This window comes from Apis cerana, linkage group LG16 (assembly GCF_029169275.1).
Source record: "Apis cerana isolate GH-2021 linkage group LG16, AcerK_1.0, whole genome shotgun sequence".
In the NCBI taxonomy this organism is placed as follows: domain Eukaryota; kingdom Metazoa; phylum Arthropoda; class Insecta; order Hymenoptera; family Apidae; genus Apis; species Apis cerana.
This window is the reverse complement of record NC_083867.1, coordinates 2,842,167-2,859,259: the sequence shown is the minus strand read 5'-3', so window position 1 is coordinate 2,859,259 and position 17,093 is coordinate 2,842,167. Positions and strand designations below refer to the sequence as shown.

Sequence of the window (17,093 nt, the reverse complement as noted above, 5' to 3'; positions counted from 1 at the left end):
TTTTATTCGCTCTTAATTATCAAAGAAGGAAAGATCTGAAGAATTTTTTTATCATTTTTATTTAATTATTTGAAAAATGAACGAATAATATTTTAGGATGAATATTATTTGAGAAATGATAATGCGAAGTAAAAGAGAAAGTGTAATAATAGCAGAGATGTTTAGACTTAAGCAGTTAAAAAAAATAAGGTATTCAAATATAAGTATGAATATGATATAATTTTCAAATCGAAAGATCGATATATTGAAATATTTGCGAATTCGAATTGTAGAACGTCGAAAAAATCTTGGAACATTTTCTATTTATATTGCGACAATAAATAAGTTTATTAATAGAATTATTAATATTATTTCCTGTCTATAAATTGTATGAATTATATATATTTATCGTCCACAATACGGCGTGTAGTCATCATCATGTAGTATCGTATTTTAAATGTAATAAATTATGAGCATTTAAATATATTTTATTTGCATAAAAATACCTTCAAAAAGTTTTCGTTAAATGAGTGCCTCTATTCTATGAATTACGGCCTCTTTACGAATCGTCGAACATAAATTTCTTCGAAAGATCACGAGAATCGTGCAAAGTAAACGTAGACAAATGCGCGCGAAATCCATTCGTTTTACGCAGCGCGTAAGTAACGTGGTTTCCACAGAGGCGCATCGATCGCTTAGCCTTTTAAACGCGCTCGTACGGATTTTCCAACGCGTTTCCGGGTCGTACGTCGGTTACTTTCGAGAAAGTAGCATCGGCGAAACGATAAATCGTTGGAGAAGTTATACGATTGTTGAAATTTCAGAATCTTCCTACCGTATCATTTCCCTCTTTTTTTCTCCTCTTCTCTTGCAATTCTAGCGAAAATGAAAATGAAAATGAAGACAAAATCGAAGTCGTGACCGCGATTACGACTATTGCTCAAGAAACAAGAACAGGTATGTTGTACTGCCGAATACTGACGAACGTGACGTAAGAACAGGTTAGGTTACTTAACTTCCTTTTCATTGGTTTCTCGTGAAATATAAAATATTCATTTATTTCCTTTGCATATTTACCATCGTATCATTATTGCGTATCATACATATAGTGATATGTGATATATAACAAAAAAAAAATATAACAAATAATTGTTATGTATATCATACCAATAATCGTTCGTAATTGCGATATAAAAGCTTATACAAAATTAAATTCTTGTAAATATGATTAAAAAAGTGAAACTTATAAATAAGAATGAACTTTAATCTATCTAAAAGAAATTTGAAATTATATAGCAAATTTTATATAAGTGTATAAATGTCTTTAATCTATTAACTGATATTATTTATATTACTTATAAGTATGTCTATATACGTGTAATAACGTTAAAATACATATATCATTAATATATTTAATTATATTCTCGCTATTCTATATTTAATATGTATAAAAAAAGAAATATTTACCTTAAATTGTTTATATATATATATGTATATATATTCTTATTATTAAAAAAATGGATTTTTAAAATTTTATATATAATCCAATACTCATAATTTCATCAAGTATAAGTATCAAAATAAAAATATTTATTATTAATTATTAAAAAAGTTAAGATATCCACGCAAAAATAGACAAAAGTAATGAAACGTTCTCTATTTAAATATGTTCAGCTATTAAATTCACCAGTATTTATATATTTGAGAATCCTACTATTGAAAAGAAATTTTCATGACCTAATGAAATAATGTCATGTATGTTATGAAACAATATGACATAAATTTCAATAATTGATTTTAATTCTTTTACTTTTTTACTAACTGTCATTCTCTATGTCAACCTTTGTATCAACAAATATAAAATCTTATATTTTCCAACTACTATGAAGTAGTTAAACAAACTTGTTGTGGTTATATTCTTGTGCCAACAAAAAACGTAAGTATTCTAAGAATCGCCTACGTTATCGCATTTTTGGTTTGCTTTTCACTTCTTAACCAGAGTGAGAAACAACAAGTCTGAAAAAGAACGTCGACGTTCGACGTATATATAAAAGAAAAAAAACAAATGCTAGCTCGCCTAAAGCAACTTTAAGAAATGGTAAGGACTACGACTCTTTACATTTACTAAGGTAGCACTACGCTTCTATTTAAAAACGATCCTTCGAAGATGTTCACATTTTATTTCTTAATCTTTCTATATCTATTCATAACTAAATTTATAAATTTCTAAATCAATGTACATACAGAATAAATACTATACATTTATTACATGATTTATTTAATGTGATATAACCGACATAATCATTGTATCTCTTCATATCCATATTTATGTTATAAAATTTTTGCATGCATCCAATGAAATATTCATTCGCACTGACATCTGATAAAGTAATAATAAAATGTACAAGAGAAACAATTATTTTCGATATTCGCTTAACGTAACGAAAAGAACGAAACGATAAATGCTGATCCATCGATTTAGGCATTAAATCTGCGGTGAATTAAGCCTCTTCGAATTAATGCATACTCAATTATCGTCTTTCGAAGACTGGAATCGGGTCATCGAATTTCACGCAATGATCGCGGATTCCGTTTTAATGAAATTGTCACGCTTGCAAGTTTTTTTTTAATCGGCCATTGTCGCGTCATCGCATTGAGAGTTGAGCATCGATAGAATGGATGGTTAATTGAAAATGAAAAAAAAAAACCAATGGACAAATAACAGGATGATGTACGATGACGGTTATCGGAAAAATTTATTTTATCAGGAGAAAAAGGCGCGAAGTAACAATTGATCAATTGCATAGAGCCACATGCGCGATAATATATAACCGTTATTAATACTGAGAATGTGCGAATATATATATATATATATATATAATATATATAAAGTAAGGAAAAAAATGAAGCATATTGGAAGCATATCTGACCCAGGAAAGAAACTATGTTATAATTATTCTCTCGTCCATTAATTGCAGACTTTTTTATATTTTGATGAAATAAAATAAAATAATAAGAATATATTTAAGATGCTTGATTATTTTTATAAGTAATACAAAAAAAAAATAATTTTATTTCTTATAACGTAGAAATAAATTGTTTTAAAAGAATTTTTTATTCGAGTTAATTTCTTCAAGTAAGATAACAAATAATCTTACATGAGAGATTACGTTAAATGTTAGAGTGAAATTATATGTTATTTTATAATACATTAATTTTCACTGAAGAAAAATTGAGGAAATTACTGAAATTTTTCAAATAATCGAGAACGTTCAAATCTTATTGCATATTAATTGGAATTGAATTTAGAAGTTTAAGAAAGAATTTTGGCCGATTAAAAATTATTTGGCACGTTAAAAAGTGTTGTCTCATTATACGATTCGATAATGGCTAAAGATTTGCCATTTTTCTCGAATCGACTTTACTAGCTCTGCGCATATAAACCAGTTTTGAATCGTGTTGATCTATTATGTACGAATATAAATGATATAAAAATCTTACAGATACTTTGAACTAAAATATACGTATATATGTGTAAGATTTCCTTTAACCTCTTATCTTAAATGGACATATTAAATACACTCGCCATTTAATCATTTATATATCATTTATATCATTGATATAATAATAAATTTAAGAATTATAAGAATTATATCTTATAACTGGATTTTCAACATTTTTTATCGTACGATACATACAAATTAATTATTCGAAAGAATCTATGTATTATATTTTTGTATTATTTTGTCGATCCGCAGGAAAGCTGTAATTGATTTAAAAGAAATAATATTTTTTCTATTTTTATTTTAAAGTAAAAATAATATGTAGCTATTAAAAATAATAATCAAAATTATTTTTCAATTTTTTTGTAAATAACATACCAAAATTTTTGATATATAAATTTATAGATCTCTTGCAGCACATAATAAATATATAGCTTATTAAGATGTATTACATCTGTTCTTATTGTTAATTTAATATTGAAACGTTTCAACAAAATTTCAGCAAAAAATATAAATAAATTTGCACACTTTTGAAATAAAAAAGCATTTTTTGTAATAATTCCGGTAGTAAAAACACACGGAGATAAAACTTGAGAATACAGTGTAAAATGTTGAATAACAAGAATGAAGTCAAATATACATTGTTTTTTATGCAAATTTAATGTTATAATATATTTATCTTCGATATTCGATATTTATTAAAGAAATGTATTAAATAAATCAATTGTTTGTAACAAATATATATATTCGATCAACATAAGAATATTTCAATCGAATGTCTTATATATTATTTTTAATTATATACATTTATTTGCATATTCATTTCGTAATACGTATTACGAGTCACCTTTGAACGTAACGAAATAAAATTCTAATCCCTTCGGTCATTTACGTCAATCATTATATAGAAAATAATTTCGTTAACGCGTAATTTCGTTGTTAGAGAATATTTAATCAGAGAAAAAGAAAGAGAATAAAGAAGAAAAGGAACAGAGAAGAAAGTGAGGAAAAAAAAGTTGATATAACGTTCAAAACCAGTTTTATAACGATTCATATTAATTTTGATAATTATGTTAATATGAAATAATTAAATTATTATCAAAAAAAATTATCAAAAAATATATAAATCGTCTATCTTTTTCAAATTCTATCCCTGGCTCAAGATTTTCGGACAGCCTTAGTTTTATTATTTGTATTTGACTATTCGAATGTATCCGGCCATCTGAAAATCTCGATTATACGAGAACTTTAGATATCCAGCCGAATCTATCCGATTTTTCCCGAGTTCATCCGAATGCTCGATACGTCACACATCCCTAGCAAAGATTATTTTGTTTATTATGTTACTATTGTATCGATCATTTTTTGAATATATTAATACATAGTTGGTAATAGTTGGTAAATTTATTTATTTAATACACAATTTATTAATTTAAAATTAATACAATATAATTTTAAATTATATCGTTGTTTTTTTTTTATCAAAAAAATATTTTGTCGGATAGTATTTATAAACATTTTTACGATGCTAATTTTCATCATTAATCAATTATGTTTATCGTGCGAATAACTGTATAAAATTTCTACTAATTATAAAGGATGTTTGAAAAAGAATGAATTCGGTAATACAATTATAACATAGAATAACAATATCTCAAATATTGCAATAACATGACTCACTATATACACGTATGTACATATCAACATCATTGATTCGAATTGTTCCGTGTTATTTGAGCACAAAAATATCCGAGACGGCTCAATGAAATGAAGTTCACTTAGCTCGAGTGTCGAATCGTAAGATATATGTTTTGATAATATCAAACATTATTACCTAATCTCTACATCAATACTTAAAATTTTACGATACTGTTCAACCTCTGATTTCAGAAATTTTCTGATAATAAAATTACGAATACAAATCGATGATAAGTTAAATAACAATGATTCGATTTAATAACATCGTAAGTGAAAAAATAACAAGAATTACGAAAAGTTTTAATTGGATGTATCAGTTATTTGGACTTGTCCTAAAATCGAGTCGAAAATTATGACTGTTTGATTACATTAAATCGCAAGAAATTTCTCTTCCGTTCTTTCTCCATCGGTTACGGATATTACATAAGTACATAATGTAAGATTTGTTAGGCATTCCAAAAGAAAGAGAGAAGTCTTAAAACTACGAAATGGAAAATACAAAAGCGAGATATATAGAGAGAAAGTAGGGGGACAGAGAGAGGAGAACGTGAAATAGACGGAGATATTAGAACCTGCGAGTAAGTGCAAGGTGGCCGGCGAGAAAGTATCTAAACATGTGGTTACGTCGCGTTGAGATCAATTACAGCAGATAGATTAACGGTCAAATTGAAAACTATAAATTGGATCGTTACGGTCAACTGATCTATTTTTTTTTTGTTTTTCCTTGGCATTCCTTTTATTCTGATTATTCTGATTATATCGGTCAGATTATATCATGTACATCGATCAAAATTAAGAGAAATGAAATATCAAACGATATGATTCGATTATACCTGAATAAATTTTTTGAGCAATTTTATTCGATTTAAGATTTTTAATTAGTTCGATCCGAGTTAAATTTCGTTTGAAGATGGAAAAAATTTTTATTTTTTTTTTTTTTTTGCATTTTTTCTGACGCAAAAAATATTTATTTGACGAGTAGAATTCGAAAGTATAAATTTTAGTTTTAATGTCAGAGAATCATCGATAAGTGAATAATATTTAAATAAATATAATTTAATTTAAGATTTTAGCCAAAGTGATAAAAACAGAATTCTCAACATTTCTAAAATCTAATATAAATAAAGTTTAATTTCAATGAATGATAAATAATAATTTGATTAACAAATTAATCTCACTTGAAATGAATACGAAGAATTAAAAATTTGCATTTATTCGATAAGTTATCTATATTGATATCAACACAGATAATATATCTCATTTGTAATGATACCGATTCATCTGATACAAAATAAAATATGCATTTTTTAAAAACCCAGACATTGAAATTTATATTTTTAAATTTTAATCGTCAAAAAGATGGAAATTAATCAAAAAATTTGTAATCCTGAAATTTATTTAAAATATTTATCAATGAATATATACGTTATTAATTAGAATTGCATAAGAAAAAAAAATATGATTAATCAAATAAAGAAGAATTCAAAGATACATCTTCAATTTCATTTATAGGATTCTGGGAAGGATCAGAATTTCATAATGTTCTAGTGATTTTATGCTAATTTTATGATTCCTTGAAGAAAAAAACTGTGTAACATTCTAGTAAAATACTTTCTAAAATAAGCTAATAAAGTTTGTCGAATGAAATTTTATATGCTCATATTCCCTTAAATTATCCTAAAAATTAACTTTTTTTTTTTAATTTTTATATAAAACGAAAATTTAAATTTAAAAGATTGAAAAAAAACTTTTACTTAATAGCAAGATTAATTTTTTCTAAGATTCGTAAATGAATGTTTTAATTCTTCGAATCAGTTATAAACATGTCTTTCTAAAAACAATCATTTCGACATTATTTGCATTCCAATTAACCAATACATGTTTCATATTTTGTCATAATATTCTCAAAATATATATATATATACAATCGATTTTGAAGATTTGGAAATTGATATAATTTAATTTTTATGTTATACATATTGTTTAAACATTTTAAAACGTATCAAGAAGAAATGAATTTCCATGTCACAAAAATATTCGAACACTTCATAAATTTAAGCCTAATTATATAAAAAATTACTACTTACTTCGATATTTTTTTTAATTCAATAATATATTTTAAACGACTCGTTAAAGATTATTTTTTCTCAATAATCCATGCCGTTTTTTCTTTAATTTGTTTGTTTATTGTTATCTTTTATTATTGTACATTTCCTAGAAAGACTTTCATAACCTTATAAAATATTTGTATGAATTGGAAATATGTATGTAATTAATCATTGAGTAAAAAATTAATCGTCATAAAATGAATTAAAAATAAAAATATTTCAAGTAGTAATTAATACATTCGATAAAAAAAAAAAAGAAAGAAAGAAAATATGAATATAAGAATGGCATTAATGTATTATATAATATAACGTTGGAAAATTACGATTAAATGTAAATATTAATTCTATTATAAATTAAAAAAATTATTTTACCAATAAAAAATTCATCGATGATTGTTACCCGAATATAGTCTAGATGAAAATAGACTTTCGACTTGACCATGAAATTTCTCTTCTCGAACGAGCGAGAAGCTATGAATAGGCTCATTTCGTGGAACGTTACATTTTACTATCATATAATTTTTTATAGCACCGCTAGCCATTGCATTAAAATGTCAAACTAGATATTTCTCTGAAAGGTTCAATTACTGGTCTCAAAAAGTCTACCAAAAGAGTCGATAACTGTGAATAGACATTACGTATTTAAGCATCGATAAACGCTACTCGATACTCAATGTTTATACATTATATAATGTATTATATAGAAATTTAGTATTTATTTATATTGAATGGAATATAGCAGTTCTTAAATACGAACGAATCTTATTTATTCGGATGGCGTATTTGTTGAATCAAAAATATGTATCAATGGATCCGAGCATCTATAATAAAATATCATCTTCTACTTATTTTTCATACTAAATTTTTAAATTTTAAAACTAAAGTTTAAGTTTGAATAACTCTTGGATAAATGGATTAATACTTTTCTATAGAGAATACGTAGGTAAATTAATTAATGGATTAAAAATTATATAATTTCATTTAAACAATTTTTGTTAAAATAATTCTTTCAATAATTCGAAACACTATGCAGATATCTTGTTTAGTTTTAACCGAGTAAAATAAAGAAACAAATGTATTATTATTCTAGAAAATCGATATATTAATCTATTAATATATAAAGAAATTAGTACATCGAGTCATAATAGAAAATAATTTAATCGCTTTCAGCCAAGAGTATAAACGAATGATGATTCATTTTCGAATGACATACACAATCAACATAAATAAATACATTGAAATATACCTGACACACCTGGACAAATATTACTCGATATTAAAATAAGAAATAATTATTTTTCTTTTATATTTCTTTGAAAAAAAAATTAGCAAGAATCATTTTTAAACACTTCGATTATTTCAAATAATAATATTTTAAATGTATCCATATATATATAGATTCACGATTTACCTCGATATAACGCGAGAAAATCGCGAAAAGATCCAACTTTGTATACAAGGCTAGCATAAAATTATGGGGAGACTGCTGCAACGAAGAATTATCATTGAAAAAACATAAAAGATATACGATTTTTTTTACAAGACTTTTACCATCGCGGGAGGAACATGTTCCCTTCGGGGACACGCATATGCATATAAATTTACACAGAAAGGTTTTCTTACATCGCGTGTATGACTTACACACAATCATATATGACGTGACCAAGCTTGGTCATTCTAGTATTGATTTTTTTTTTCTTTTTTTTTTTTCCCCCCTTCCATTCGATCAACAACCCTTGTATCCGAGGGCGAAATTCAAAGTGTGCATTACGCAGTCACGCAGGTGGACTTTATGCACATGTACACATATTACACGACTAGGATTACACCACAAATGCAGGCCCAAGATGGGAGAATCGTGATAACACGCATTATCACATTTATCGAACTGGCTGGTATCCATCCACTGGCCAATCCATGAATCATCGATTGCACATCAAGAAATTCATAAATTTCACCAGTTTAAAAAAATAAAATTCTATTTAAAAATAGAAATTTAAAAAAATATATATATACATTTTAATGAATAACGAATAAAATATAAACGTTCTTTCAAATGGCTATCCCGATAAAAAATAATAAAATCGGTGATTAAACCGGTGATTTTTGCCGGATCTAAAATTAAGAGACGAGTTCCGTGAATAAATAAAAATAAAAGCGCTAAATCCAATCTAATATTCGTGCGGAGGATCGATTGCTTGACTTATTAAGAAATTCGTATGAAGATCCTTTTTAAAAAACAGAAAAAAAATTTTTTTTCATTTTCATCGAGAAAATGTGCGCGAAATATTAAGTTTAAGATGGTACGCAACCAAAAATGAGAGGATCGATATTAAGCTGCCACGTAAGACCCATCGATTTCTCGTTGAACACGGAGACAATCTTCCCAAGCATCGGTTTTTCGCCCCTAAGATGCCACTTTCTTTCTCTTCCCCGCGCGTGACTGACTTCGTGTTGTCTTCGAGATATAAAGTAGGTCGGTCAACGAGGATGCAGTTCCTTGTGAGATGTGGAATACGAGAAAAAATTTAGTTATATATATATATATATATACCATTACCAACAGGACAAGTTTTATGGTGACGCGAAAGAATGAAGTTGATCGCGTGAAATTATCCAATTTGACAATGACGCACAGCTATTACGTATTACCATCCGTCGAGGACGGAGAAAGTAATTCTGTCCGACGGTTGTTGCTTAAGCACTTACTTTCGACCGGGATTCTTCTACAGGTATTTAGCGACCTATTTAGTCGTCTTACGAATTGGAGATGCTTTTGTGTCATTAAAAATGATAACACGAAAAATCAATATCTTATATTTATTAATTACGCGATTAATCCTTCGTGGATCATTTTTGCTTTCTACGAAATTTTTTCAGATTTTTTAAAAATATAAAACGATAAAGAAAAATATATAGCGGACATAAACGATTCGGACTTTCCATAAAGAGTTAAAAAATCACGATCGATAAATGGTGAGTATGTTTCGTTGAAGTAACGATAGTAGATATATATATATATGTATATCATATAAACTGAATGCCAAATGGCATTTCACGCGTCTTTATTGATTCTTTCAAATCTGTTGTGATCGTCTGGTATATATATATATAGAAACAATTTCACCATCGACTATCTCCGATTATACTTTTATTTTTCTTTTTCATGACCGAAATCGATGGGAATGGGCAATATTTCGACTACATAGCTATTTAGTTAAATGCACTTTAAGATATTCTCTGGAATATTTTAAAATGATTTTTATTTAATTTGGAATTTAGTCATTTTTGAGAGTTAAAATATTCTTTTTAAAGGGGAATAACTAAAGAGAGAAAAAAAGAAGAGAAAAAATAATCGGAGAAGACACTTTTATTTAGTATGTTAAGCTGTTCTTTTGACAGAATGGTTTTATAGGTTACTGTTATGCCTCATTGATACTTGAAAACGGATGTTATCTATAACTCAAGATTATATTCTATATTATGATTCAATACAGGAATTTCTTGAATTTTCTCTCTATTTGTTCGATGCTATTTTGTGTCTGAATCATGATTCGATCGAGGTCGAAGCTATGTCGAAACATTTGCTGGGCGAGTTTTGCATTCGTAAATAATAACGTGATAGACAGACGTCATAAGAGAAACGAAATTGGAAAGAGCGAATACAATTTTATTCAGCTTAGTCTGCTATGGAATGAATACATACATCTAACAGTATCGTTAATTTTCATATTATATGATTATTTAGAGAATTAAACACATGTTTAAAATAAGAAAGAAAGCATTCGAATAGAAGTTTATCCACGACTAACGAGAATCAATTGTACCGGAAATGAACGTAATGTCCCCGGTATAACACGTTTGTCGGCCGTATGCGAAAGAATTATTAATTTCTCGTATAAGAGTGCGTGAACCGGATGTAACGGCATTCGAAGAGAGTTGAGTCGAGTCGAGTTAAGCCGAGCTAGCTGTCAAATCATAGAGAATTGTATATATATTTTCACACGTAGTAACTATTGTTGTAACAATTCTCAAATTTTCTTGAGAATTATTTACAATGAAACTTTATATAATTCTATTCACTATTTTGATTTTAATTGAAAGCGAAAAAAGGATATAAAGTAGAATCTCACGTGTAAATGTATTCAGTGCAGAGAAAATATAAATATAATTTGCGAATCATAAATTTGAAAAAACATATTTTTCTCAATTTATATACATCATGAATAAAATAACAAATTAACGTTGCGTTCGATTTAATATAAATATCAGAGATTATATTTTTTAAAAATTATTAAAAAATAATTTCGATATCAATAAATTCGATATCGATGAAAAGATATCGAATGTTGTCAAAGGATCAATTGTTTCGTAAAAAATGAAATCAATGACATTCGTTTATAAAAGTTATTGGAGGTTAGACTAGATGATTGAACATTGGAACGGACGATTTCATTTTGAACATTTTACCGGGAAATATAACAAGATCATGAAAGCATAGTAATTAATTTAATATCCATTTTTTAAGTCAGTAATAATCATTTTAATATTTAAATGAACTGAGAATTTTCGACAAAAATCATATTTGTCAGTTGACGGTCATTTCGTATTATAGGAAGTACAGAATCGATTACAGACCGTCCTAACCTTAAAATTCGTACCGGCACGCCTCAAACGTATAGAACATAAATTTATTCAGAACAAAGTACAGTGTGTAAAATAATTACATTTACCTGTTTTTCGTTGTTGTTTTTTCCCCTTTTTTCTTTTGGTTATCTTTCTCTTTATCTTCCTAACGTTTTGTAGCACCGTGATTACCGGCTTCACCGATTCCTCAAATTCTGATACCGTCTCGTTTTCTTCTTGTCACCTGATCGATGATACATAAAATAAGCACGTTGATAATTCACGATAGCGAAGAATGAACGCGAAATTTTTTTCGTATATCCTCGTGAAGATTTTCTTGAGTATAGATGATTGATATTCCTTCTTTCTTAAATTTCTATCCGATGTCGTTTCGTTGGTAAAACGAACGAAAGCTTAGTTTGCTTCTTGCTGTTAGAAGCAAGCGAACGCGAATAAGAATGATAACTATTCGTCGTCAGTTTCATTCATCGACGTGTCGTGTTCCTCCTCTCCGTCGCGAGCGCGTATCACAGATGGAAAAATTAAAGGAAAAGAAAAAGAGAAGTAGGATGGGAAAGGGGCAGAAGAAGGAAAATAAAGGAGCAAAGATCAAAGAAAAAGAGGAGGGATAACAGCGTTATATCTGCACAATACTGTCTTGTGCACGCGGTCGCACTTGACTGACGGTACCCCGTTCCTTTTTGTATACTCTAACTGCTGGCCGTTTTCCGTTTACGCTATCTGCCACCTATTCACCTCACTATTGGTTTCTGTTGCCCTACCCTCGTCCACGATGCTTCATCCTACCAATATTTCTCCCTCCTTTTTTCCTTTCTTCCTTTCCGCCCTTTCTTTTTTTCTTCCTTCTGTATTTCCCTCCCACTTTCGACGAATTCGTAACCTGTCACTCTTCTGTGTGCTCGCATACGGATTTCCTACCTCGCCCCTGACAAATATCCATATGACTCGTTTTCTGCCAGTGTACCGTCGAACCAAACAGAATAAACGTAGAGTCTTTTTGAAACGACAAAAGGAAAAAACGATCGCGGCAAAGACGAGGATGACAACGAGAACGACAACGAGGACGACGCGACGAAAACGATGGAAACGAGGGCCGCCGTGCCGACGACGAAAACCACTGCCGCCAACTTGCCATCTTGCGGGCATTACTGTAAACATTTACAAATGGCTCTCAAATTGCGGATCTTTTTCATTTCAATTTTTTCTTGCAGCACATATTTTCTTCAACATATTTTTTAATATTAAGAAACAAACTGCAATTTATCAATAATATTTATATAATTTTATCTTATTTAAATTTTAATGTTTAAATATTTAAATTCATTCATTATTTAATTTTGTTTATTTATTTAATAGACATATAATTTTTTTATAGAATATCTTTTAATATTTTCGAAACAAAATAGATCAAATCTTTATAACATTAAAAATATTAAATACAGAATTTAATTACAAATAATTTATATATCAATATTATCTTAATATTTAGTAAATACTAAATATTTAACAAGTAAATTTAAATATGAGATAGACGAAGCACCAATGGGAGAACAGAACGAATCAGACTTATTTACGCGGGAAACAGTGTAGAATTTAGTAGGTTAGACGTTAAATTCGATACTTGTCATGTCCATTAGAAATTCTACGTTATATTAAATATTAAATTTTGTTGTTTATACAACATTCTAGTTTTTTTAATTTATGAATATAATTGAAAAATTTAGATTGTTTGTTGTAATTGAAGAATTTACAGGTATTTTTAAAATATATGTATATTAATTTTACATATTCTATTAACCTCTTAACTATAATTGTTAAGAGCATCATTAAAATAAATTGCATAAAATATAATATATATTTTCTTATACTGTTGATAAAATTATAATTAGGAAACAAAAATATTATTAAAAAAATAATTATAATTTTATCAACAATAAAGAAAATACATTTGCATATGATCGATCAAATGACCGAACATTTACGTTTTTGTAACAATAATATAATTTTATGTATAATAATGTTATGTATAAATTTCATATATAAAGCCGTGTATATATCATTTTTTATGATTATTTCATGTCTAGTGTAGAAAGAGATATCATTGATTGAATATTTATTAAGTTTTAAATAATTTAATTTTATGTTAAATTATGTTAAATAATAGAGATAAAGATAGAGATATCTCATTTTATTTCCGTTTTATTTAATGCAAACTTCAATTGTTTATAATATATTTAATAATAAATAAGATTCAACCAATAATTTTATTTAATTTTTGTTTTGTTCTTTAGAATCAATTCTCAAAAGATATCACTAAATATAATATATTTATAATGCATTTTGTTTTCTTCGCACAAATTTTTTGCTATCAGATGTAAATAAATTAAATCTGCTTTCGCTGCTAAAAATTACAATTTTTCAACTTTATTGATTTTTGATAAAATCAATATAGTTTGGTAAAATTTTTTTTTCCATTTAACATTTCTTTACGGATTGTTTTGATCATATATGATAGAATTTTGATAGAAATTGTTCGAATATTTAAAATTTTTTTTAGATAACGACGTTATTACTATCGAGATTGTGCAAGTATATTTTCTTAATTACGAAGTTTTCGTTCTTTCTTGTATTTTTTATAAATTATTTTCAAGAAGCTGAATATAATATTTTTTTGATTTATTATAAATATTTTTTTATAATTTTATTTTTTTGATTTATTATAAATATTTTTTTATAATTACAATATTTTAATAATTGTTAAGTATATCATAAATTTCAATATTTTTGTATTGAATGACAAAATATTTATAACTTTCAAAAGTAAAATTAACTTTATTTTATTATTAGACACCAACATAGCATAAAATTAATGCATATAATATATCATATTAATGTATTCATATATTATATTGCGTGTTAATTCATTTTTTATTAGTAATTTCTTTTATCTTAATTATCCTATTTTCTAACGTTATATATGTTGTGAAATAGGTGTAAAATATTTTCAATTCATTTTTGAACTATGTTCTAAAAGGAATATTAAATATTAAATATTATCATATATACATTTCAAATATTATTATATTTAATATTCCATAGCTTATTGACTCAACCTTTTTTTTAAATATTAGGTAATTAAATAAAATTTTGCATTTTTATAATATTAGAAAATAATTTAAACTTAGATATATTGTTCATATTTTTCTCATGATTGATGAGAATTTTATCATTATTTAATATCTTTTACTATTATTATTTATAATATTATATTTACATTATATTTTTTCTCTGTTGTTATTGTTGCTTAAAATTTATTGAATTTAAAATTTTCATTGGTTACAAAATTCTAATGATGTAGATTATTTTTTTTTAATTAATTTACATTAATCTTTTTTTAAAAAAAAATTAACTGCTAAAATAAAAATTAACATATTATGCATTTAACGAGCATCATAAAATTTTCTATTAATATAATAATCTAATATAATAATCAACAAGTTAAAGTAATATTATAAACAAAATTTCAAACATTGTAAATCTAAATTATTGCAAAATCATTTTAACTTCTCTTGCTAGATTTAGGTCAAAATTATTAACCTTCTATTCTGACGAAAATTGTTGCGAAATGTGAAAACTATTTTTTTTTTTAAGAATTTCTGTATATCGCTTGACGATGCGAAGTATTGAAGCTTTTAAGCGTAACGGAGGCAAAATTGCGTAAACGGATGTGTGTGTGTGTTGGCCGATCAAGGCAGAAAAGAATGAGCAAATGGACCGGAATGAGAGTGACTCTGGCAGGGAAAAGAGCAGAAAGTATAATGTCGTGTAACAATCTTACGAAAAGTTATGCAAGTCATGGATATCCCAGTCTCAACGATCGGCGAAAGTGATTCTTACATCGTCATGAGATGCTTGCAAATTATTTCGCTTCTCGAAAGAAGCTAATTTTTAATATAGGTTATTCACGTTATTCACATATCAAATTGATATTATAATTTTTTCAGTATTTTATTTGATTTAAATAAAATATTTCTTCTTTTTTTTTTTTCCATTAGTCATTTTGTTATTTAAAACACAAAACGCAAAAAGTAACAGATCTTTGCAATTTTATTGATTTTAGATGTAAATGCAAATTTAAAATCTATAAACATGAAAAATATTGCATCACCATCAATATTCCAAGAGAATCTTTTTCTTATAACTAGTTGATTTGAGTCGGATATTTTTATGCCAACGGAAGATAAATCGATCGTTCAAACCAGTAGATGGTGTAGAGATTGTAGATACATTATAATTGTACTGCGCATATATAAAAGCACTAGTCTGTAATGTGTTTGTACTATATATTCACAAGAAGTCTTCTAGGATTATAGGATATAGGGGTATTGTTCACCGTTGGTATATGATTTTATTTGTGGATGTGAGATTGTCAATCAAGCATTCTTATTTTTTATAATTGTATTTTTCTATTCAAATCTGAACATTTATTTCACAGAAATTGTTGTAAGGTATATAAATATTAGATTGCTCTATAAACAAATTCATTTTAAAAGCATAATTTCCATAGAAAAATAATTATATATTTATATATACTTTTATATTTTATATATACCTTTAATATATATTAATTATCTAATATATAATATATTTTTAATATATATTAAATATATATATTTATTAATCAATTGTGATTTATGAAGATTATTTTTAAAGATTGAAGTGATTGACTTAATATAATAATATCAGTTTAATTATTCATTATTCAATTATTATTATCTTTGTTATAGCATACATGGTTAGATGTTATCAAAATAGACAAGAATTTGCAATTTTTTAATAGCAATTTTTTAATAAAAACTGAATATTATTTATTTCATTTTTCCATTAAAAATTATTCTCATGAAAATCTAATTTCAAAAATTTAAAATGAATAATTATTTGCAATTATTTAATTTTAAAATAATTAATATAGAATATCTTAATAATTTCACATGATATTTTCATTGGATCAATGTTTCAAACATCGTAATCTATATTAATGATTAAAAATATGAATTACAATTAAATATATTTAATATTATGAATTTATAAATCATAGTTTATTTCAATTTATCATTTTTGTTCAATTTTCTTTTTTTTTTTTATTCCTTTGATTCAA

General features: G+C 26.4%; 1 protein-coding gene across 1 annotated transcript in view; it reads right to left on the bottom strand.

Moving 5' to 3' along the window:
* The window catches only part of LOC108000352 (elongation of very long chain fatty acids protein AAEL008004), a 38,404-nt gene extending 25,317 nt beyond the window's left edge, over positions 1-13,087 (bottom strand). The window contains exon 1 of the mRNA XM_017060609.3: positions 12,022-13,087. The gene's annotated coding sequence lies outside the window, so the exon portion shown is untranslated. The remainder of the gene's footprint in view (positions 1-12,021) is intronic.
* Positions 13,088-17,093: the final 4,006 nt, after the last annotated feature.